At 38.2% G+C, this 26434-nt stretch overlaps 1 long non-coding RNA gene across 1 annotated transcript; it reads left to right on the top strand.

Annotated features, from left to right (window-relative positions):
- Positions 1-2394: 2394 nt before the first annotated feature.
- LOC120436054 lies at positions 2395-5757 on the top strand. Its single transcript, XR_005610085.1, has 4 exons — positions 2395-2508; positions 2678-2742; positions 4444-4550; positions 4740-5757. It is a non-coding gene; the product is annotated as an uncharacterized LOC120436054 (long non-coding RNA).
- Positions 5758-26434: the final 20677 nt, after the last annotated feature.

Here is a 26434-nt window from a genome sequence, read left to right on the forward strand (position 1 = left end):
ACAAAGAACACAACAACCGAACAAAAAACTCCACACCACGAGGAGGGACTTCCAGAGGCCCACAAGCTCACCCTGTCACTAGCAGAGCTAGCTTTACTGCTGCCGAGGCCCACAAGCCCACACTACTCACATGAAGCAGCTACACTGCACACTGCTTCCACCACTCCACACTATAGGATCTCTCCCGACACCTTCAACACACAATGTGGGAACACCAGAGGAAAAACCACCCTCCTACATCCAGTTCATCCCCAGCTTATATGACCTCAGAGAGGTGATTGCTGACTGGGCCCAGGTGGTAAATGAGGCCCATGAGCAGCAGCTGTGTCCTGGGGAGAGAGAAGAGCAAGAGAGAGACAGGGGTGGAGCAAGAGAAGAGGAGGCGGAGAGAAAACACCACACCCACACAAGAGTAGTTTCAGGAGGCCCTGCTAGGGCCGTAACAATCAGTACTTTAACTTTCACTGGAGTACTTTTTAACAGTAGTATTTGTACTTCTACTTAAGTAGAGAATGTCTGTTCTTTTACCAACTCTGGCTGTCTGGTCAGTGATGATGATGATGATGGCACATACAGAACAATAAATTACTGTGTTTTAATTGTTTGAAATCTGATAGTTAGAGGAACTTAGTGTGTAAGGTTGCACCAACCAACAGAAATCTTGAGTCTTCAGGGGTGTTTTTTGTTCTTCTGTGAAAGACCTGCAAGCTAAAAGAAACCCATGTTACTATAACCAGACAGTCCAGCCCCCTAAGTCACATTTGTATTGGCATGCACAATTATATTTTTTCAATGATTTGACAGTGTTGCTTTTCAAAGATTAGGATTTCAGAATTCCACTGTTTTCTGACAGAATTAGTGTCACGAAAGTTTTTGTTTTTTTGAAGTTCATAATTTCATATAACTTTAATAAAATGTGTATTGCTCATAAAGTAGAAGTGAATGTAGATGTTAGTGTTGCTCTGCATCTGTAAAAAAACAGACCTGACTATTTGTGTGTCATTTGTTTTGTTTGTGTCTGTGTCCCCTGAAAACTCATGTTAAAGATGTCCTGAGCATGAGTGATAGATGTATTAAGCAGTGTCACAAGGAATGTGTTACAAACTGTTACTGTAATCTCATTACATTTTTTAGTAATGCAGTAATCTAACTGAATCCTATATTAAATTTGCTAATTACATTACTGTTACAATTATGTTGTTAATTGTTACTTAAGAAATGATCTTCACTAATCTGCATGTCAGGCAGACAGACAAAACTAAACAAAATCAAACCAACAACACAGACAACATGCTAACGTAAAGAGCTAACCAAGAAGAGTGATGATACAGCTGAGTGCATGCTGACTCCAACCAACCAGCCAAACCCTGATCCTAAACAGGTAACAATCAATCAGAATCAGAATAGTTTAATAATCCCTAAGGAAAGACAGTTATGAGCAGTCAGGCTGCAGTCTCTGTGTCTACCTGTACAGGTTTCTATGGTAGAATCACTGTGGCAATCACTTTAAAGTCACTTAGGGCTGGTTTTCATCTTTGCTTTGCGCTGTCAGGTTTGTGTTCATGTGTAAAAAGTAAAAGAAAGATTATTGTGTTTGCTTATTAGGACAGGGATATTATGTTTGGATATTATCAAAGGTTTCTTTTGTGTCCAACTATCTGGCTTTGAACAAAGTGTAAGAGATGGCACCTGTGCTCCTCTGACGGACAACTAGCTGGGAGTGAAGAGAGATAATGGATTCTTACAGGGAAAGTGGCCTGGTAATGCTATGAAATGCAGAACTGGAAAATACAGGATTTCCTGAACTGAACAAAAAGGGTGGACTGTAACAGTACGGGCCCCTGGGGGTCTGGTGTGTTCATCTTCAGTTGTGTTTGAGACTTAACCTGCTGGAGGTTCTTTTTTGATGATTTTAGTGTCTTTATTGTACATTTTAGGAGTCTTTTAAAACTATTTTTCAATAAGCAATTTCTGCCACATGAAGTTGCATCTCTAGTCCGTTGCATGTTTTTCATGTCCGTTTTTTATTTTGGAATATTTAGTTTTTTCCTGCCTGTGTTGAGCCTTGACTTTTGTTTTTATTAAATAAACTTTTTCTTCCCTTTTCACTGTTGTGTCTGCATTTGGATCCTTATTTGAAATGTAAAACTGAAAAGCAATTGCCTGCAATTCTTAGGTGCACTCAGTTTATTTATGTAAAGAAAAATAATGTAAAGACATTGTCAGTTGTTTGGCCCACAGGAACTTCTTGCCGGACCTCAGCTGTGAATAACAAAGCATATCTGCATGCTATTGCAATTTTTTTCTGAGCCACAAACAGAGAAGTGTGTTAGAATTGGTGCAGTAGTCACGCAGGTCTTCATGCAAATAATTATTTTTGGAGCTGCTTAAAATGTATAAAAACTGAAGCCCCCAGAGCAAAGTATCAGTTCTGCTTCTGTGACAGATCAGCGTGTCTGAGCTGCACCAAACGTGATCTCTGCTCATTGAGTCTTCACTCCTCATTTGGTAAGAATTTTTTTATTTATATTATTTGCATATACCAAATTTATTGATTTATGCTCAGATTTAAATAAACTTTTCATTGAAATTCAGTTTTACGATGAATTCACAGTAATCACTGACACCTTCAGAGCATTACATTAATTAAAGACATCTTCTACACCTTCTCTTCCAGAAAAAGGACACATACCTCAACCACTGCAGGTTAACCAACCACTCATCAGTAAAGCACAAAATAAGGTAAGTGTCCTCATGTGGAAAAGACTTAAATACAACTCCCATATATTACTAATGTAACAGATCCATTTAGGTAGAGTACGAACACTGCGCTGGATGTGTTTTAATGCAGGACAGTTCGACGTGTCCTGAGTTCTGTTTTATACTGAGGAGAATATCGTTGTTACTGCAAACCATCAGCTCCATCAAAACCAAAGCAGGAAAGACTAATCCTGTGGCAGCAACACATCATTTACATTTACATGTAATATCTGAGGACAGTTTCATGATCCAATATCATGAAATTTCAGGCCTGCTGTCAACAATAACTGCAATGTTGATTCACATGGCTATTATTTAAGAAGTATTAAATAATTCTAAGATTATTAAACAGTGAGGCCAAACAACATCAAGTTAGTGTCACTTTTATTAACTCTCCAACAACCTGCAAACTTTGCATTGAGGACACACAAACATCACAGTGTCAAAATATATGGGCTGCATTCATCTTAGCTTCATTTTTACAACATGTGACACATAATTTCACAGCAGTAAGGACAGCACACACAGTAAGTGTGAAAAGTAGCTGTTATTATATCAGCACTGAAAGAATCGCCCAAAATTTCATCTGCAAGGCTTTCAAAATAAACATGCTCCCTTTTAGACTCGAGATTTAGAGTTTCAAACCATTTAGAGCTCAGTGTTTATAAGGTTTTATGCACGGAAAGTCAACAGTGACAAATTTGAATCTCTAACAACCTTTTGGTAAAATGGTGTAAGATAAAATAAGAAATTACTTGGTTATTGTTATTGTGAACCGAAAAGTGAAGCACAACAAAAAATAAATACAGTTGAAAGTGTGAAGAAGGAAAAATTAAATTCCAGATTATTTTCACATTTTATTTTTAACCTATAAAAATATCAAACATTCAATCATTTCTCTTACAAAACCTTTTAAACTGATGCTTGCAAAGCTTTTTTATATGTGTTATATTAATGTGTTAAATTAATTGTACCAGTTTAAAATGACAGTTGGATATTGATACTAAACTTCAGCACTTTGTAAAATTACAGCAACAGGCCTGAACCTGCTTAGCTTCAAAGAGCTGGCTAAACGATGGGGCATGTTCAGGATCTTCCTGAAGTTTAACAATTTCCCAAAAAGCTACAAAGTCAGTTTCCATATAAGACAAGAAAGAAAGAACAGGGTGTGACATGGAAGGGGCACTCTGGCAAACAAATTACTGCTTTTATTAAGTTACAAAACTCGCAGTCTTGTTCACGAGTGACCGGAGAAGGGAACGGGAGATCGACAGATGGATTGGTGCTGCGGCTGCAGACTCTTTACCAGTCCGTGGTGAAGAGAGAGCTGAGCGTAAAAGCGAAGCTCTCACTTCACCAGTCGATTTACGTCCTTACCCTCACCTATGGTCACCAGCTTTGGGCAGTGACCGAAAAAACGAGATTGCAGAAACAGTTATAAGGATATCAATATATCCGTATATACCAAAGACATCGTAATCAACCAGATATGGACAGCATTACAAGACTTGATCTTGATTTTGTGATCTTTAATAATATGAATATTTTACATATTTACTTGCATAGTGCAAGCTTTAATCAATTTCTGTTTAGATATAAATTCATTCAAACTGGTCAGATATGCAGGCGCTGACAGGCTCTGGACAATTTATGAACTCACTGCAAACAATATGACTTTTTCAGAGAGTTTCCTACACTGAAGATCTTCCTTATTCAACCAACTCCTGCCAACAACTGTCGGTGTTTAAGGCAACCAATCACTCTTTGGCTAACTGAAAAAAGAAGACAAGGTGAGACGTCTTTGCTAGTTATTGTTTGGAGCAAAAGTATCATCTAATTTGTAGTTTTAAATATCTATTGTATTTTTACTTTAATAGTTAAGCACGATTAACATTTAGGAAACAAAAATAAACAAGTTAATAAATTAAATGAAATAATACTGATTTATTTATTCACTCTGTTTACTTTCTTTGGTATAGAAATACAATGAAGACTTCAATTTTCCTGCTGGTGGTGCTGTCTGGCACTGTGCTCTGCATCGCTGACAGACGTGTTTGGAGATTCTGGAAGCAGCATATCATCCGCGCAATCCCACCAGGGGGATGTGATGATCTGATAGCAAACAGGAACATCAGAGATAATAATGGTAACTGTAAGCGCGAGAATACCTTCATCATTGGTAACTTTAATCAAGTTAGAAGAATTTGTGATCCAAGGAATCGTATCAATGCGAATAGAAATCTTTATGAAAGCCCCACAGACAGGGACATTCTGTATTGTGATCTGTTGGGACAAACAACTGATACACATTGTACATACAAACAGATACAGATTAAAAGGCGTATTGTAATTGCATGTGATAAAAGCAATAATTCCCTTAAGCCTGTACACTTTGAACGTTTCTCTTGATTTGAGAGATGCTGTGAGCTTTGCTGCGATCTTTAAACATCACTTCATGATGCTGGTTTAGATGCTTTATAAGACTTTGTTAAGTTTCTTAAACAGTGATGGAAATAATAAAGAGGAAATATGAGAGAACTGATTTTCAGTGAATGTTGAAAAAATACCACGATCACTAAAATTATGGCAACATTGTTACACTTTGCTTTCTTAGCTTGCATGTTGTACATTTAGACAGTTGTTTCTAATTGGCTACATCTTCTCTTGTTCTCACAATTATTGCTCGTCTTTTATTAAATTTAAAAAAAAAACTGTCGCTGCTTGTAAGGTTAGCATTCTTGCAAGACTCAGTAATGTGTCCAGAACTACATAAAAAACATATAAAAAAAAAAAAAATGCATAAATAAATATTATGAACTTTGCCCCATGTAATTTCACGCTGAGTTTATGTGTTTATTAAGTGTTTATGCATATTTGTTTATAAATGTATTTATTTGTAACAAAAGAAATAACAAACAAACAACGCTATAGTTATAGAAATCAGAAGTTAGTGGATGAATTCATGAAGGTTTGCTTTTTCTTGTCCAATAAATTGTGGCATGGTTGACGCGGCGAATGTCTTTGCTTATTATTTCTCCTGTTTTACAATTCAATAATCTGTATTCACACCCACTGTCATTAATTGATAATTAATTAACCCTTAAACCCTGCAGCCAAGATAATAAAAACTAAAAATATCAGGAGCAGCTTACGAGTTGTGGTTTAAAATAAACTAATTTTCACTGATTGTTTTATTCACAGCGTCTTTTAAGTGCGATGTAGAGTCTCTGCTGGGGAAATACATTTTATATGTGTAGCTTGCTATCTAGCTAAAACCACTGAATGAAGCACGGGCTGCATCTGGAGACAAACTAAAGTGATTCCATGTCTCTTTTGTTAGTCTGTGAGAGAGTTAGCTTTAATGTTTGAATGTGTCCAATTTGAAGTTTCAGAGCTCTATTGTGTAGCATCTGCCTTAGAAATAATGAGCTCAAATTAACCTGTTTAATCCTCTCTATGTGCTAAAGATTCATTTTTTAATGCAGGATTAATCACATTGTTTTAACAGTGCTGATTGGAGCAGGCGGCACTCAGGGATCATGTTGTGTGGAAGAAGAGTCATGTGATTATTTTTTTTAAAGATTTTTTTTTATTTTTTTTATGAGTGCACACAGAGTGTGAAACAGAAAGATAGGATTGACAGAGAAAGCCGTTGTGACACCTGCAATCCCTGACTAGAGTTTTAGGTTTTGTCAGGCAGCTAACACAAAGAAAGCCTGGCTTAGTTGAACTTCAAATTAAAATTTTATTGGTCTCACACACACAACCATACACAGTATGACATGAGGTGAAATGCTTGTAGCTGTGCAGTGCCCGGCCATTAAATGACAGTAGGTTCACAATAAGATATACAAATTTACAAGTTACTACAAAATTTACAGCTTTAACTTAGAAATTTACAGTAAAATTGTGCAAATAACAGTTTACGTAAGAGATTATTAGTCAAAAGAAATTATAAATTATAGGAAGTGTGCAAGAAGAAAAACCAGAGTGCGTGTGGTGATGTGATGTGTGTGAGAGTCCAGTCCTACACCTGGTTCAGGGCCCGAATAGCCTGAGGGAAGAAGCTCCTCCTCATTCTCTCTGTTTTGGCCTTAAGGGAAGCGCTTCACAGACCTCAACAGTGAGAAGAGTCCATTATTGGGATGGGAGAGGTCCATCATAATCTTCCTGGCTTTGGTCTTGCATGGTGTAGATGGACAGCAGGTCAGGAAGCTCTGATCGAACGATGCGTTCGGCTGAGCGCACCACTCTTTGCAGATCTCGCCTGTCCTGCTTGGTGCTGTTCACAAACCAGGTGCAGATGTTTCCCGTCAGGACGCTCTCGATGGGGCAGGAGTAAAAGTTCTTGAGCACCCTCAGTGGCAGATGGAAGTCTCTGAGTCTTCTGAGGAAGAAGAGACGCTGGCGGGCTTTCTTAACCACGGTGTTGATGTGACAGGACCTGAGTGATGTGGACACCCAGGTATTGGAAACTGTCCACTCTCTCCACTGGCGTGCCACTAATGATGAGGGGCTTGTAATTCCTCGCCTGCTTTGTAGTGAAGTCCACGATCAGCTCCTTAGTCTTGCTGACCTTAAGGAGGAGATTATTCTCCTGGCAACTTCCTTAATTGTACAAATAAAACTTACATATACATACATGACATATTACACAGAGTCATTATTTATTCAACAAAAACTAAATCAAATGCAGTTTCTGGATTTTATTTAAAAATGTCACTATTCTGATTGTTTACTTAATATATTTAGATACATTTGGTTTATTTATATAAAAATAATATTTTACACAAAATAACTGCCTGCAAATATGCCTCTTTATTGTAAAGCCAGGTATGAACAACAACCTGCAAGTGCATGCTGTTGTGGTCACTGCACTGTAAAAACGATAACTAGTAATTGTTGATTTCATTAAAGTTTTCAAATTAAACTGGCTTACAAATAAAGCTTTCCATTTACAACCTAAAAAAGCTTGCCTGCCCAACAAATTTCTTTCATTGTTGTCCTAATTAAGATTTTCTTGTGAGCATAACAAAGATTATCAACTTTTGAGTAGATTTTTTGAGTGAAGTTGGGAACCAGTGGGAAACCCCGTAGATGACTGGCACATGTGTTCTGAACAAGTTTGAACTAGACCAAATGGACCTTCAGCTGAGCCTAAGCTGAGCTGAGCTGTGTGGTAGTGGTTTGTATTCTGGACTGAAAACTAAGAAAATTTGAACAAAGGTCGTGAAAGCTGGATGTAAATTGCAATTTTTACACTCGCAACAACAATAGCACACAAAGAGAGCAGGAGGGAGAGAGAGAGAAAGCAACAACAACAACAGACAACATCGTCACATTAGAAAGGTATGGTAAAGAAAATGAGTGACACCAAGAAAAGAAGCAAAATCTAGAACCATTCCAATTTTATTGAAAATACAAAGTCTGCAAGAAAAGGATATCATATAGAGCCGGCTCCACAAACAACCTGCACAGGCACCTGAGAACTGTCCACCCATCAGTATAATGGGAAGATAAAACACAGTGAGTTGAGTGTGATATTAATATTTCTAAATGGCAACCTTTCCCTTAATTAAAGATCTGGGCGTTCATTTTTTTTTCTTTTTGTTTTGCATATTTTAATCAATATTTTATTGTGTTGTGGTTTGCAGTGTCTTGTGTTTCCTTTTAAATTTGTTTTAAAAAAAAATCTGAAAATTTAAATAGTTAAAGGTTGAATTGTAAATAGTTTTTTTTGCATATTATAATTTTTCTGGATTTTTTTTTTACATTTTGTGTATTGTGAATAAACGAGAAAGAAAGAGCTGGTTCTCTAAAAAGAGCTGGAATTCCCATCACTACAGGCTAGCTATGGAGCTGGTGGGTAACAGACGTTGCCGAAAACGTCGGAGCACTTTGCAAATATGTGATGTATTGATAAACCAAGCAGATATTTTAATTTTACACTGCCAAATTCTTGCCTGAAAATATCTTAAAAGCTTATTTTGTGACCCAGAAAGAGTAAAAAGAGTGATGTTAAAACTAAGTGGCTGCCACCATTGTTGGAAACTGGGCCGCACTATGAATTCTGGGATAGGGTGGGGCACGAAGGATACGCCCGACCCAGCCTTCAAACCTGGGGAATCCATTGTATTGTTTTGAGAGCCTTTTTGTTGGTGAACTATTGATTTTATGTACAATTCCACGGTAGACCCGATCTCTACGGTCCGACTTTGCACATCCGCAGTAAGGATCGGGGAGTCCTGATCCATAACTCTTTTTTTTCTTTTTTTCTACATTATATTGAAATGTTTCATTATTGCAAACATTTTAAGAGATACGTATTATATTCCCCATTTCCCCATTATTTTATTTATTTATTTTATTTATTTTATTTCCTCCAACTCAACGAGGGGAAAATCGAAGTCCTCGTATGCGCCCCTGATAGATTTCTATCCCAGATAGTGAAAGCCCTTGGTCCTCTCTCACTCTATGTTAAATCCTCTATCAGGAATCTAGGTGTCACCTTTGACTCGAGTCTCACATTGGATGGGCATGTCAATTCTCTGGTTCGGTCTTGTTTTTATCATTGAAGAAATGTGGCTAGGCTAAGCCCGATTTTATCTCGTTCTGAACTGGAGATTGCTATACATGCATTTATCTCGTCACGCTTGGATTATTGTAATTCGCTGTTTATGTGTCTTAGCAAAGGTTCTCTGGATCGTCTGCAGGTTGTGCAAAACGCTGCAGCTAGGCTTTTGACAAAATCCTCCAAGTATTCACATGTGACACCGTTGTTATCTCAGTTACACTGGCTTCCTGTTAAATTTAGAGTCGATTTTAAGATCCTGGTCTTGACCTACAGAGCTGTGCACGGACTGGCACCTGCCTACATCTTTGATCTGCTACAGCCTTATGTCCCTAGCAGGTCTTTGAGGTCATCTGATCAGGGCTTACTTGCTATAAAAAATACTAAGAGGAGGACTAAGGGTGATAGAGCTTTTGCCAATGTGGCCCCAAGACTGTGGAACTCTCTCCCCCAAGCATTAAGAACTGTGGACTCAGTAGCTGTTTTTAAAAAACAACTCAAAACTCACCTTTTTAAAATTGCTTTTGGTTAATTATTTGCCTGTTTTATTTTCTCTTTTTAAATCTTTTTATGACTTTTAATCTTATGTGCAGCACTTTGTGATTCTGTCTAGAAAGGTGCTATATAAATAAAAATTTATTTATTATTTATTTATAAGGAGGACATATTTGTCAGCCGCATTTAGAGGAGTCTACGAATTTGGGCAGGCTTCGTCGGATCGCTGTGTCGTAATCAAAATGTGGCCTCAGGAGGATGCAGCCTCTAAATTTGGACACCCCTAACATTTCCAGACCTTCACCTAAGGTTTTAGCTCAGAGTAGCGGCCCAGCGCAAAAAGTAATGTTTAATCTTAAACACTCTGAAATTCAAAGAGACATCACTAAATGACAGTATCTCACACTGGCTTTTTACCGCACTTCTGCCGTGGTAAAACTTATTAGCTTATTGCCTGTTTTGTAATCAGTTTTATCCTTGTGTGGAAACGTGTTGTTAACATTGACCAACAAACTGCCACTGATGTAATGGCTATGCGGGGCCAGGCAGGTGTTGTCATGTAGATGCTTTCATGGGTCGGTGTAGGACATGTGTGCCAATTATATGACAGTGATTTAAGTAACTTGCATATTGTCTAACATTGTTTTTCCTTTTTTCAATAGTCACAGTTTATCTTGTGCTGCACTGTTACTTTAAAGTAATGTTTAAAGCTAACTTGACAGTTTGACAGCGGGTGTAAGACTGACTAATGTACTGTAAGTTAATTGTCACACGCAAATTCAAGTTGTACTTCATGCTCTGTGTTATAAGATTGCTACATTTTAACAGCTTTTCACATAGCAGGGAAGGAGACAATATTTAAGGAATGATTGCGTGTTGTTGTTGATCTGCTGGGCAATGCAGTGGCCTCCCAGAATTCCATAAGATCGTGACCATTCTTGTCAATGCAGAGGAGGTGACATTTGTAAAAGACTGAGTTCCTGGTACATTGAACATTTCAGGTCCTATCAGCTTGTTGAACACACCTGTGCAGACCTTCTTGTCCTGGATCCAGATGTGCTGATGGATTACCACTCTCTAACAGCATACACAGTTGGTGGAAAGCTGATGATGACCCCCTGATGGTGATCTCTATTAACTTTAAAATGGTATGTTCTCTCCCCTCCACCCTGTCTCCTATTCTGATCTCCCCACTCATCCACCCTCTTTCTCTCCTCTCCTCTATTGTCCTCCACTCTACTTCAACACTCCTTTCCCCTTGCTTTTTCTTTTCTTCACCACACACTTCTTTTTTCTCCTATCTCTCTCCTATCCTCACCAACTCATCTCTCTCTCCTTTCCTTTCTCCTCATTAAGCATTAGATTTGTGCTGAATGAATTGAAGCTTTTCCCAAGTATAGGCCAGTTGAGTACAGTGGCTGAAGAAAATGAAAACTTGAATATAGACTTCAGCTTTATTCAATTTTATGTTTTTCACATTTGTAGACTAAATTATTAGCAAATCAAATGTAATCAGCAGATTAATCTGGAAAAAGGCAGCTGTATGGTACAGGTGTCAGCTGTCTTCTAATTGGGTTTGGCTATTCATTTTCTGCCAACTTTTCTTTCTCCTCTTTTCAGACTTTTTTACTTCGGATAGTTCTTTCCTCCAGAGAAGCCCGGCGAGTCCAGCTTTCTGAAGTACTAGCATCTGTGGGGCACTTGACTGATATACTTAAAGAGAGACTTGAACTTGCAGGTGATTTCTCGCTACAGTTTGAGGATCGAGAGTTTGGAAATGCACTATGCAATCTTACAGCAATATCTGAATTACCAGCTGAGCGTGCAGTCCTGCATATAATGTGGAACTGTGATTCATCTCCACTTAACCTCTCAATCCACTGCTTCAGTGTCCTCAGCTTCAGTCTCTTCCCAGGACACAATAAGTGTTCGCTCTGAAGATTTCAGGCCTAGCTGGACCGATGCTATCCAGATGAACTTAAGGCATGTGACAGAGTGGCCCTCTCCATTTTCTATTCCCAAGTTTTCACATGATGTTGAACTGAAATTGTGTAAGGCTAATGTGACTTACGAAAAATCTAAGAAGGGCCTTGCAGTGACAAGAGACATGAAGATGGAGATTTTGGATAAAATTGCAGAGGCAGTTTTTGAAATTAAAGCCTACCCTGAGAAAGATGAGCTTGAGTCAGTGCCTTCTGCACTGGTTTTCAAATATCCATGCCCGAAGGAGCCAGGTAGCATCACAGGCTACGAGGGATGGAAACCAAGTATCAAGCACAAAGTCAAAGGAGTTTGCAAAGAAAAGTGTCTGGACTTCTTTAAGTTGCTTGAAGACGTTTCACCTCTCATCCGAGAAGCTTCTTCAGTTCTAAGGTCAAATGGCCGAGAGTCCCAGATTTAAACCCAGTGGGAGTATCCCCCCAAAGAGGGACAAAGGACCCCCTGGTGATCCTCTAATCACATGCGCCAAGGTGTGAAAGCGGGTGTGGGACCTAATCAGCCAAGGTTTCGGGTGAGCTCATTGTGAAACCTGGCCCCACCTTGTCATGTGAATTCCTGAGGTCAGATGGCCCAGGATGTGAGTGGGCGTTAAGTCGTCTGGGGAGGGAACTCAAAACTGGATTATAGATGGCAGACAGTTGGTGTCGTAAACCACCGCCTCTGTTCAAAGATGGTCGCTCACAGTGGACATAGATGGCCTCTTTCACTCCTCTTTCAAACCATCTGTCCTCTCTGTCCAATATGTGAACATTGGCATCCTCGAAAGAGTGACCTTTATCCTTTAGATGCAGATGGACTGCTGAGTCTTGTCCTGTGGAGGTGGCTCTTCTATGTTGTGCCATGCGCTTGTGAAGTGGCTGTTTGGTCTTTTCAGTGAAAACATGTGGTTATCCTAACTGGGCGTTCATAAAGTCAGCAAAGAGGCACAGAAAAGAAGATCAGACACCAGCGAGGGAGGATAAGAAAGACAGACGCAACAACGTTGTCATCCCCTATGTAGCCGGTGTATCAGAGAAACTCAGGAGAGTTTTCTCCAAGCACGACATCCCAGTGTACTTCAGACCCAGCAACACACTCAGACAGAAACTGGTTCACCCGAAAGACAAAACTCCAAAACACAGACTTAACAACGTGGTGTATGCTGTACAGTGCAGCGAGGAATGCCCAGACCTCTACATTGGAGAGACCAAACAGCCACTTCACAAGCGCATGGCACAACATAGAAGAGCCACCTCCACAGGACAAGACTCAGCAGTCCATCTGCATCTTAAGGACAAAGGTCACTCTTTCGAGGATGCCAATGTTCACATATTGGACAGAGAGGACAGATGGTTTGAAAGAGGAGTGAAAGAGGCCATCTAGTGTCCACTGTGAGCGACCATCTTTGAACAGAGGCGGTGGCTTACGACACCAACTGTCTGCCATCTATAATCCAGTTTTGAGTTCCCTCCCCAGACGACTTAACGCCCACTCACATCCTGGGCCATCTGACCTCAGGAATTCACATGACAAGGTGGGGCCAGGTTTCACAATGAGCTCACCCGAAACCCTGGCTGATTAGGTCCCACACCCGCTTTCACACCTTGGCGCATGTGATTAGAGGATCACCAGGGGGTCCTTTGTCCCTCCTTGGGGGGATACTCCCACTGGGTTTAAATCTGGGACTCTCGGCCATTTGACCTTAGAACTGAAGAAGCTTCTCGGATGAGAGGTGAAACGTCTTCAAGCAACTTAAAGAAGTCCAGACGCTTTTCTTTGCAAACTCCTTTGACTACAATGACCTGGATGAATGAGAACCTTCACAGACATATCAAGCACAAACTTTGGAAACTACAGATCAATGCTTCGTCGGGCAGGCTGCAATGAGGTAAATGTAAACAGGAAAAGAAAAGGGGGAGATGAAGACGGCAGGCCTTTCACCCTTAAAAAGCCCAAATGTGGAGAGGTCAATCATGTCCCAGATTATCCACAATACATGATGATTCTACTCTTGAAGAGGAAAGAGTTGCTCTGGTCAGTGAAATGAAGAAGAAACAAAAGAACATGACAGTCATACAGCAGAGAATGGTGCTGACATTTTCCCTCAGGTGGAGAGAGGTCAACCTATGGTATCTGAGGTCTGAGGAGATAAGAGTGTCCTAATTTATTTGTAATTTAATTGTTATTTAAATTGGGCATGATTTATACTAGATTGCCCATTATTGAAATAATACAGTATTTGCTGAGGTAATGCATTGGCAAACTTTATTATACCTTGTGCTACCACTCCACTCAAGGCCCTTGCCAGTGTTACATTGAAATCTGTGACCCATTAGATTCTTTGACCTGTCCTAATATTCTTACCCTGAACATTTCATACCTATGGACACCCATTTCTGCCAGTACAAGAAAAGAGTCCCCATGCTAAATTGAAATTGTGAAACAGAAAGTCAATCTCATAATTTTTTACTTAGCATGTATTTTTTTTCTTTTAGTGCTGGAAATAGGACTTCTATAGACTGAGATGGTTAGGGAAAGAATACTAAGGCAGGTCACAGAATCTCATTGGTCACAGATTTTGGTGCAACTTGGAACATATGTATTTGCATATTGATACTGTTTTTTGTGGAGGATGTTTCTACTCCTGTGCAAAAGACGTATCCATGAGTGATTTTTGAAGTAGGTTTTCCTGTTGGAAGACCTCCTAGATAAACTTGATGAACAGGTAAGTGAAGTTCTTCTTTACCTGACATTTTTAAAAGAAAGTATACTTTTCTCATAACAGAAACAGGAAAAGATGTTGGCTTCAGCCAAAACACATTAGTGGACATGTCAGTAAAAATGAATGTCATTAGTCATTACTTTATGTTCTTATTTGGCGGTATTTGATTTGATTTGTAAACAGAAAGTAAAATTGTTAACATGGTGCCTGAGAAAAGTGTATAAAGTGTGACCGACTTGTGCCTGAACTGCTGCAGGTTAACCAACCAAAGAACCAACTAACCAACCAACAACCACTCATTCACTCATCAGTGAAACAAAAATAAGGTAAGTGTCCAGATTTGGTCTGTGCTGGATGTCTTTTTTATTGCAGGTAAGGTCATGAGGTTCTTGAGTTGAGTTTTATTCTTGTTAGATGTGCAGTACAGCGTTGTTATTACAGACCAAGCCAAAATATATGAGGAGATGTGAGGAAAGCTTCCGGCGTTTACATTTATGATGATTTCACGTCCAAGTCGACGTTTAAGTTCTTGCAAATTGTTTCATTGTGTGATGTAAAAATTTCTGGCTGCCAATCAGTTTGTGAAAAGACAAAATCAAAATTCGAATGCGTCTCACTGTAAGACATTTAGATTCAACAGCAATTTAAGACTCGGCCCCTTAGTTCCAGTAAAAGATACTCTTAATGCTTCTGCACATCAAAACACTTATGATAAGTTCATGCTCCATACTCTGTGGGAACAGTTTGGGGATGGCCCTTCCTGTTCCAACATTACTGCACACCAGTGCACAAAACAAGATCCATAAAGACATGGATGAACGAGTTTGGCCTGCACAGAGTCCTGATCTCAACCTGACAGAACACCTTTGTGTTTAAATAGAGCAGAGACTGCAAGTTAATGTGCTAGATCAGTGGCTGACCTAATAAATTCCCCAATCACACACTCCTAAACCCTGTGGAAAGCATTTACAGGTAGGCTGACATCATATTTAATTTATTTATTTATTTAGGACAGTGCATGTTAATGAACATAAATGTAAAAAAATTACATGAATGTAAACATACCAGATTATAGCCAAGGGCTAATTTCCATCTGTTGTCCTTAAACATAAAAAAATAGACATAATAATTCATAAAAATTCATAATTCATTCATAATAAAAACTCCATCACCAAACTCACACATACACACCATTCTGTTCCCAAATAAAACATTAAAACTATACAACTTATACATGATCATGGATTAAGAATAGGATGTAATTCAAGTTTATATGTGTGTGAAAGCAGAGGAACGAAATCCTTTGGCAATATAGTGTATGTAACAGTAGAATATGAATGAGAAGTCCCCGAGCACCCAAAGACAAAAGCAATGTAACTAAGCAATCATTCAGCAGCTGATCCAATGCTTCTTGCTGGGCTTGAAGCCAGAATAGGAGCAGGCTCAACAGTAGAGGGCTGGGTGATAGTTGAAGGCTCTGCTTCCCATTCTACTTTAGGAACCACAAGTTAGCATGTAGACTGTGGATACAGCACTCTGTTGGGATAACATTTAATTATGAACCAACTAAGATGAGCTAATATGGGAGAAATATGATCTGTCTTTGTTTACTCCTCTCACTGCTGAGTTTTTGATTGATTGAAGACTTTTCACTGAGTTTTTTTTTTTTTAACTTAACAAAACACACAATACTATAGTGCAGCTTAGAAGTGAAAATGAACGAATGTTTTAACCTTATTCTGAGACAGGATGCTTTGAGTTGGCAATACTGCACATTTATTGAGGTTTTTTAATGCATGAGTTATCTTACTAAAAGTTACTAAGCAACACAACCCAGAGCACTCAAATATATTTCATATTTGTTGCAATAATTTGTGCTTTTTCTGGATAAAATTCTCAATCAGAATATTGTTTCTGTTTTTTCTGCACCAGGTAATAATGAGGATCCTGTTTATCTGTTTGCTGCTCGTGGCCACTGAGAGTTCAAAGCTTGAAGAAGACCGCTATGGCAAGTTTAGAAGACAGCATGCAGACCCCAGCATGACTGCAAAGGATTGTGATAGCGTTATAAAAAGTAAACAGATCTACAATCTTGACAGCAGCTGTAAAGCTACCAACACGTTCATCCTTGATAATCCAACTGAGGTCAAAAACATTTGTGTTGAGGGAAAATTTGATGAAAAACTTCAAATGACAAAAAGTCACAAGAAGTTCACAGTTGTTAAATGTGTACTAAAGAATGAGGGAGCCAGAAAACCCAGATGTCAGTATGATGGAAACCGCCTCACTAACAGATATGTCGCTGTTGCTTGTGAAGATAAATTACCTGTACACTTTGCAAGAGACATTCTGGTCTTAGACGGCTAACAACTAGATTAAGTATATATGTTCAGGAAAGCCCCTAATATTTTTTTTTTCTCTTTGGTGGAAACAAAACTTACCTGTGAAGACTGTTAACCTGTAGCTAAACACACAATGAATTTGAATCTCTCTAAAACTGCAAAGTAATCACAGAACATCGAACGATTCCTGAAGCTCATGTTGCTTTGAGTTTGTGGTCCAAGGCTTTGACATGTCGTAACAGTAACATGCTCCCACACACTCCACTTGTTCAGTGATTCTGTCATCATTAGAGCCGCCTGTGCAGTGCCAAAGGTAACTGTGTTTCTGTGATACTTTCACAGTCTGGGGGATGTCAATGACTAGTCTCATAATCACACACATTTCACTGAACACACACGGGCTGTTTCTCCGTCAGTCACAGCAGGGGGAAGACTGTCGCTTTTTATTGTCTTTTTAGCTTTGATTGTGTCATTTCTTTTGGAGCTTAGTAAACAAACTGAACGCAGGTTAGCCACTTTTTAATTCTTTCTTTGTTTTTAGCAGCACTCCAGGGCTGTGCGCTGACCAGCAATTTTGTTTTTCAAAACATGTTTCTTGTGTTTGAGCAATAAAAAAAAGTTACTAAAATAACATTTGGTTGCACATCGTTTTCCTTGACCCTACCTGAGCTGGTACATAATAGCCGTCTTTGTATTTTATTTTATTTTATTTGATCTCTGAGCTCAAAACTCCACACTTCATTTGTCAGTAATGTGAATGGAAGCTGAATATTTGTGGTGCAGAAGATAATTTTATATAATGACACATGATGAATTAAAGGAAATATTTCAATGCTGATGCTTTTTTAAACTCAATCCAACTTGATTTTTAAGTGTAAAGAGAAACCAGGACTTTAATGTATTGCATTATATACTAAAGTATTTGTTTGAGTTGGCGCATGGTAGCACACATATTGCTTGAATTTATAACATTATCAAAAAAATAATAAATGAACATAATAAAATCATATCAATGCATTTTTTCCCTTTAATCCATCATTAACAATTAAAAAATGGTACTGCCTTTGTTGGATATTTGTCTTCACATCAAAATATTGTTTAAGGCACAATCAATTATTCACAAAACAACTACTATTGAATATTAGCTTTACAGTGTGAATATTATAGATCTCTTTTTGTATCCAAATAAATGCTGTGCTCAGGTTTGCCTCCATAAAGTTCTACTATAATACCATATTTTTTGGACTATAAGGTGCACTTAAAATCCTTTAATTTTCTCAAAAAATCATCAGTGCGCTTTATAATCCCGAGCATCTTATGGTCTGAAAAATACGGTAAGTAACAGACATGTAATGTTAAATGACACAAAAGTTACTTGATTCTTCCATTTATGTCTTCATCGTCTGTCATCTGTCTGCCAGAGGTGGCAAAGGTACAGACGTTCTGTGCTTAAGTATAAGTAGAGATATTAGTGTTAAAAAATACTCCAGTAAAGGCTGAAGTACTGATTCAACTTCTTTACTTGAGAAAAATTTAAAAAGCACAGGCTCTGAAATAAATTCAAGAAAGAAAGTAAGAAAGTAAAATGAAGCTCTTTGGAGGACATTACTGATTTTATGCTAAGCAAACTGAACCTTGTGCTATATTAACATAATAAAATAATGTCAGTAGATGGGAATAAAAATTGTATTTTTTTGTCTAAGCTTTAATTCAAATACATGTATTCAGCTTGAATCAGTTATGTAGAACATGAGCAGAGAAGTTCAAGATTTCTGATGGTCAGTGCTACCACACACACACACACACACACACACACACACACACACACACACACACACACGATAATGGCCCTGATTGAATGAATAACTAAGTGTCTCTAAACATCAGATTTCAAGCAATTAAAACACAGGAAGTTATTGTTTTGTATGTGCCATTATGACTGATTCATCCTCAGGTATCACAATGCTGATATCTGAAAATAAACTCTGATATATATCCCCGACTAGGATTACCACTAAATTAGTTAATATTTCTGTTCCAGTGCTCTGAACTTTATTATATAAACTCTGGAAATATCAGGAAGGAAAGAGATGAAAATATGTTTCTTCTTTCAGCAAAAGGGCCTGCTTAAGTTTTATTAAATTCAAGCGAAAGGTGATACAAAAGTAAAACGGAAGTATAAACACAGATCTGTGCACATCTTGGGATCACCTCAAAATGACCAAATATATAAAGACACTCTCCAGAAGCAGAAGAACCTAAAAGGATTTTATTTATTGTACAACCAATACCTTAGCAAGAATTGCAAATTCTGCAGACATATTATTGGCTCACTGAACCCAAATAACTCTCACGCAGACGTGCCTCCTCCTTTGTTCAAACATGATGTTTTATCTTCTCTTCAAATCACATTAGTCATGTTTTTGGCATCAGTTTGACCACTGAAGAACATACATGCTTTATCTTACATGAAAAAGCCTGTATTATGCCTGTGTCACTGTACCACGAAGACAGTGACTGCAACTCTGTGCTTGCAAAATAGAAGAAATAAGACGACCAGCAAATACATAAAAGATGGTAAAAGACACTGAGTATCTGAAAGTTTTATGTTTGTGCATCTATAGATGAGAATTTGTTTGTGTGTAAAAAAGATTTGTTTTTGCAAAAAAATAACACAAGTTACACATTTTTTTGTTAAGGTCTGTTTACAGAAAGCAAAACACTACGTTTAAAACTCTGCGTTTCCCAGCTTGTTCTTGAGTTTCAACTTGCAAGTACGGATTTATATCAGATTGTTCTTCCTTCAGCTGATTGGTCAATGTTCTGTTATTGACAGGGGCTGTCGAAGTGGCGCTATACTGAGTTTCATGTCCTCCATCATCGAATCATGTCTCCCCTTTTAAGGATGTTGCTGGGACCAGAGGGGAGAGCAGTGTGGCAGCTGGAAACAGAGTGTGGCAAAGCTTATAATCAATAAAACGCATAGCAACGTGCAACGCTGTGTGTGTGGGTCCTTATTCTTGTCACAGTTTTGTTTTGCTTTAGTTTTTGCCACAACAACAGAACGACTCCAGGTGTCCATAAGGTTGCAGTTGTGGTACTTTGTCATCCAGCTAGAAATTTAAATCTTACATGTAAGTCCTCATGTTTTTAAATTGGATAATGAGTCCATACATGTGAAATTATTTTTTTTCATATTTTAAAATGTTCTGTAATGTTAGGGTTCCCACACCTGCTGAATCTGACTTTAACCCCTGACTGTACACATTTTCCTGTTTAGAAGCAAAGTCACCCTCTACAATGAAGGCAATAGAAGTTTTTTTTTTTTTTTTACTTTTCCTTCTTTTTGGTCTGATTCAAGCTGAGGATAATTAGAATTTTTTTTAAAAAGGTTAAACTACAGTTTGTGGTCCCATCTACTGACATTATTTTATCATTATGTTAATATACTACAAGTTTCAGTTAGTCCCCAAAAGTTCTGTTCATCTGGACGTATCGTTTTCAGTGGGAGAAACATTTAGTCACTCATCCAAGTGACTTCTTCAGTCTCAGCTGACTGCAGGTTCAATCTTTCGTCACTCACTTGGATGAGCGACGAAACGTTTCTCCACTGAAAACGCTCGTCCAGGCTAACAGAATCAACTTTAGGGATTTACTTACCTGGATGATTGAGCATGCATCAAGAAGTTTCAGTTAGCTTTGCACAAACATAGAAACTTCCACCAAAGAGATACTTAATACTTTCTTGCTTGGAGTACATTTTAGAGTCTGTACATTTTTGCGTTTACTTGAGTAATAAAGTTGAATCAGTACTTTAACTTTCACTGGAGTACTTTTTAACAGTAGTATTTGTACTTCTACTTAAGTAGAGAATGTCTGTTCTTTTACCAACTCTGGCTGTCTGGTCAGTCTTGGAACACCCACTTGTTGTCCAGCGGTGTCCTGGGAATATGGGAAGTAGACAGACTGGGGAAACAATGGGAGGAGACACAAACATGGAAACATGGAAACAGTTACAGGATACGAGACACGGAGGGAGAGAGAGAGCGCAATAGACATGGAGGAGGAAGAGAGAGACAAGGAGCGAGAGACAGAGGGAAAGAGAGAAGAGAGAGAGGCAAGACGGACTGGAGAACATACATGAATGCACACGACAGACAGAGGGGACATGGAATGAAACACAAGGGGGGGAACATGTAAACAGAAAAAGGAGACATGACAAACACACAGAGAGGGAGTGAGGTTCACATAGATGACAAAGACACAAAGAGAACCTAGTAGACAAGAAACTAAACTGGGATCACTTTTACCAACTTTTATGTATTTGCTGGTCGTCTTATTTCTTCTATTTTGCAAGCACAGAGTTGCAGTCACTGTCTTCGTGGTACAGTGACACAGGCATAATACAGGCTTTTTCATGTTAGATAAATCATGTATGTTCTTCAGTGGTCAAACTGATGCCAGAAAGATGACTAATGTGATTTCAAGAGAAGACGAAACATCATGTTTGAACAGAGATAAGCAGCAGACACGTCTGTGTGAGAGTTATTCAGTGAGCCAATAATATGTCTGCAGAATTTGTAATTCCTGTGAAGATATTGGTTGTACAATAAGTAAAATCCTTTTAACTTCTTCTTCTGGAGAGTGTCTTTATATATTTGATCATTTTGGGGTGATCTTTTATTTAGTGATAATCCTTGTCAGGATTTATATCAGAGTTTACTTTCAGATATGAGCATTCTGATACCTGAGGATGAATCTATCATAATGGCACATACAAAACAAAATCTTGTCATTATATGTAACAAGTTATATATATTTTATATATAACATATAATAACAAGAAAGAAAATTGTATATTTCTTAGACACTGTGTCTGTTAAGATCTAGCCTCAGATTTTAAAACTGTGCTTGTCCGTCACAAAGCAATAAGTCACAGGTGCATAAACTCATTGTAGTAGTTTGGCAATATTAGTACAATAAAATCAATGTTAGTGCTAACACCGCTTTGACTTATATGAAGATAATATTTACCTGTGACAGCTAACACACAAACACACACACAGTATTGGGACTGAAGGGTGCTTCACTTTCAGTCACTCTCCAACAACCTGCAGTCTTTACATTGCATCATTAGAGCTGTCAGAACATCACAGTGTCAAAATATATGAGCTGATTTAAACTTAGCACATAGACACATAATCTCACAGCAGTAAGGACAGTACACACACAATAAGTGTGAAAAGTAGCTGTTAAATAAAGTCAGCACTAAAAGAATCCTCCAAATGTGCATCTGCGAGGCTTTCAAAATAAACATGCTTCCTTTTAGACTCAAGTTTTAGAGTTTCAGACCATTTAGAGCTCACTGTGTACAAGGTTTTAAGCACAGAAAGTCAACAGTGACAAATCTGAATCTCCTTTTAGTAGAACAGTGTAAGATCATATAAGAAACTGTTGTGAAGTGAAAAGTGCAGCACAGTAAAAATAATAAATACAGTTCAAACTGTGAAGAAGGAAAAAAAATTCCAGACTATTTATTACAGATTTTGATTTTATTTTGAACCTATTAAAATATCGAAACTTCATTAGTTTCTATTCCAAAACTTTTTACACTGATGCTTTCAAAGGTTTTTTTTTTTTTAACATGTATTATATGAATCAGTCCAGTTTAAAATGACAGTTGGATATTGATCCTAAACCTCAGCACTTTGTAAAATTACAGCAACAGGCCTGAACCTGCTTTTGTTTCAAAGAGCTGGCTAAATGATAAGGCCACTCTATATAAATGAAGTTTAACAATCTCCCAAACAGCTTCACAAAGTGAGTTTCCATTCAAGGCAGGAAAGAAAGAATAAGGTGTGACATGGAAGACACGTTCTGATAAACAAATAACTACTTTTGTTAAATTACAAATCTCTGAGTCTTGTTCACGAGTGATGAGAGAAGGGATCGGGGGATCGACAGACTGATTGGTGCTGCGGGTGCAGACGTGGACTGGAGACACTGTACCGGTCCGTCGTGGTGATCTACGTCCTTACCCTCACCAATAGTAACGAGCCTTGGGTAGTGACCTCTCTTTCACTCGGTAGTGATGGAGAAGGAGGTCTGGCCTTCTCTGCTTAGCCTGCTGCCCCTGCGACCCAGTCATGGATAAGCGAAAGAAAATGGATGGACAAATTATTGTGACTGAGTAATTCTTTTGCCCTCGTTGCACCACTTTCACTTACACTTACCTACCTGCTGAATGCCACTTTAACCTTTTGGACATATTTGATATTCACTGCAATATTATAGCTTTAGCTGCACTAAATTCTTAATCCAAAGTGCGTTTCTGTTTTCCCTCTTTTAGTTTTCCAGTCGAGTTTCAACGCAGGAGAATCCTCAAATAAAACCAAGAGAGAAACAATGTGGGGAAAAAAGCTTTTGTGAAATTTTTGAAGATTGCATATCTGTCATATCTGTCAAGATGACTGAAGGAAAGTGTAATGCAGAAATGTCACGTAAGAAAATCTAAAATAACTACAGTTATAAGGATATCAATATATCCGTATATACCGAAGACTTCATAATCTACCAAATACGGACAGCATTACATGACTTGATCTTGATTTTGTGATCTCTTATAATATGGATATTTTTACATATTTACTTGCATAGCTCACATAGTGCAAGCTTTAACTGATTTCTGTTTAGACAGAATTCATTCAAACTGGTTTGGATATGAAGGTGCTGACCTTTCCTCTGGCAAATATATGAACTCACTGCAAACAATCTGACTTTTCAGAGAGTTTCCTACATTGAAGATCTTCCTCATTCAGCCAACTCCTGCCAACAACTGTGGGTGTTCAAGGCAACCAATCACTCTTTGGCTAACTGAAAAAAAGAAGACAAGGTGAGACATCTTTGCTAGTTATTGTTTGGAGCATTAGCATCATCTAATTTGTAGTTTTAAATATGTATTGGAACTTTGCTTTAATAAGTAAGCATGTTTAACATTTAGGAAACAAAAATAAAGAAGTCAATAAATTAATTTAAAAAATACTGATTCATATACTCACTCTGTTTATTTTCTTTGCTATAGAAATGAAAATGAAGTAAACATACAATGAAGACTCCCATTTTCCTGCTGGTGGCGCTCTCTGGCATTGTGCTCTGCATGGCTAACGGACGTGTTGGGAAATTCCAAAACCAGCATATCATCAGCACGATCCCACACAGGGAATGTGATTATCTGATAGCAAACAGGAACATCAGACATAATAAAGGTAACTGTAAGTTCACAAATACCTTCATCATTAGTAGCTTTGACTAATTTGTGATCAAAATCTTATCAAAGGGAATACAAATCTTTATGAAAGCCCCACAGAAATGGGCATTCTGCATTGTGAACTGTTGGAAGGAAAACAGACAAACCTTGTACATACAGGGAAGAAAGGATATTGTAATTGCATAATTGCATGTGACAAAGTCAATAATTTACTTCCTAGAGAACACTCAGATAGGTAGGTGGGGTTAGGGGTAGGTAGGTAGGTAGATAGATAGATATCTAGGAGGGAAGGAGGGAGGGAGAGAATAGGAGGCAAATCAACAGTAAACAATGTCTAATTAATATTGTGCTGAACACGGTTCAAAACATTCAGTAAGCCACACTATTGTCTATTGTCTGTCTACTATTAACTATTGTAGCTAGATTGGTAACAAACGTAAAAAACTGAAGTTTTCACTATCCTAATAATTAACTTTATCTTGTTGTATCTCTGTTGTTATGTTTCTGTATATTTTGACCTTTTCAAGAAACTATAAACACTTAACAATACAAGATATGAAAAACAGGCATCTTTTGCAGAGGTCAGGTGTCGGGGGCCCAAATTCCAGGTCTGTCTTCTAGTATATAACACAATCATCTTTCTTGTGGGGAAGGAGCCTGAGTTAGAGCAGGAAGTTACACCATATTGAGATTGTTGGGCTAGCCTCAACACAAGTCTTGGCCTCTTTAGTCTCCTTGAGGGAGGTTTGACTTCGTGCCATTGTTGGCTGGACTCTGTGCTCATTGATATCACAATATCAGTGAGTTAAGACACCATGTGTTTATGTTCTGTGTGGCGCGCAACAAGAAGAGAGGCCAAGACATGTCTGACAGAGAGAGAACATATCAGCCTTCAATGACAGTTTATTAAAAAGTTTTATTGGAGGTTATTTGCTGTGGTATTGAACTTCTGTGTTAATGAGAGTGTTTCATTAATAATAAACGCACTCTATAATGAAGCGCCTCTTTGGCTTTCAGAACCGTTTCATTTGTTCGCAGCTTTGTGACGTACGATGGAGTGTCAGGGCCACATTACGAAGATAAACTGCCACAGCTGCTGTACCCTCTACAACACACTTGTGTAGGTGAGTTAGTGAGACAAACTGATCAGCTGTCTTATTGTGTCTGAGTGTTTGGTTTTGTGAACGCCCTCTTTAATGCACAAGGGTGTGACCATCCACATCCTTGTATCTGTCCACTGTCAGCCATTTCATTTTGTGCAAATCTGGCCAAGTCTTCCAAGTGTGCGTGTTTTTTTTTCCTTCTGACCAGATGCAGCTTTCTGCAACATCACTTTAATGTCCTGATACTGATCACCACACTGTGTATGTGCGCTAAAACAGAAATCATTTCACTGCTCCTTCAGAGTGACAGGTTACAAAACGTCATAAGATGCTGCGTGGCCGTGCATAAGATAGACTTTGGTTAGCAACAACTCTCTGAGGCCTTTGCTGTGAAACAGAACGCTGTCTTATCCAGCTAACTTCAAGGTTTAATGTGGGATTTTTTTGTAATCCACGACATAATGCCAGGTCAACTCATGCTCTGAACCCAATCTGCTCCAGAGCAATTCATGTTCCAAATGAGAGATCAACAGGTAGAAAATCACCACCTAATAACCAGTAAGACCAAAAAGAACAAAAAAAATAAAATCCCCGATCCTGGAAGATCCCTCAGACCACTGTGTGCAGAAATTATGCTTTTACATTTAACCTTTTAATCAGAGCAGCAAAAATCTAGTATTGAATTTAAGCGCAGTCATAAAAAATTATTTGAAAAAAGCATTTTTGTAGCTGAATGTTTTAAATTACAGTTAACTTTACTGGTTGGCTGTTTCACCTGTAACACATTAAAATAACATGTTAGGTTTAATAGGCTATAAGGAATACTCTCTGAGCCCTGGGCAGTGTTGTGCTAATAAGAGAAGTTTTGTATTTCAAAATTTATTGATATGTTTGATCCTTTCTGACCTAAGTTAATGAAGCAGCCATTAGAGCACCATGTCCGCTATAATAGTTTTGTAGTTTGATGCATGAGTCATTGCAGACTTGTTGAAACTCCCTCACCTGTCAAAGCAGCGTCTGTGTTATTCGAGTCCAGCAGATGGCAGTGTTTCACTGTCATATGATGGCTGTCTGACGCTTCAGCTGGATTATTCGTTTAAATTAGATCGTTTTATAGAATAGTTTGTGTTTTTTAGGTTTGCTATGCAACAGTAGTAAAACTCCCTTTTAACAGGAATATCTAGACATGAGTGA

The sequence above is a fragment of the Oreochromis aureus genome, linkage group 23 (genome assembly GCF_013358895.1).
Source record: "Oreochromis aureus strain Israel breed Guangdong linkage group 23, ZZ_aureus, whole genome shotgun sequence".
Taxonomy (NCBI): Eukaryota; Metazoa; Chordata; class Actinopteri; order Cichliformes; family Cichlidae; genus Oreochromis; species Oreochromis aureus.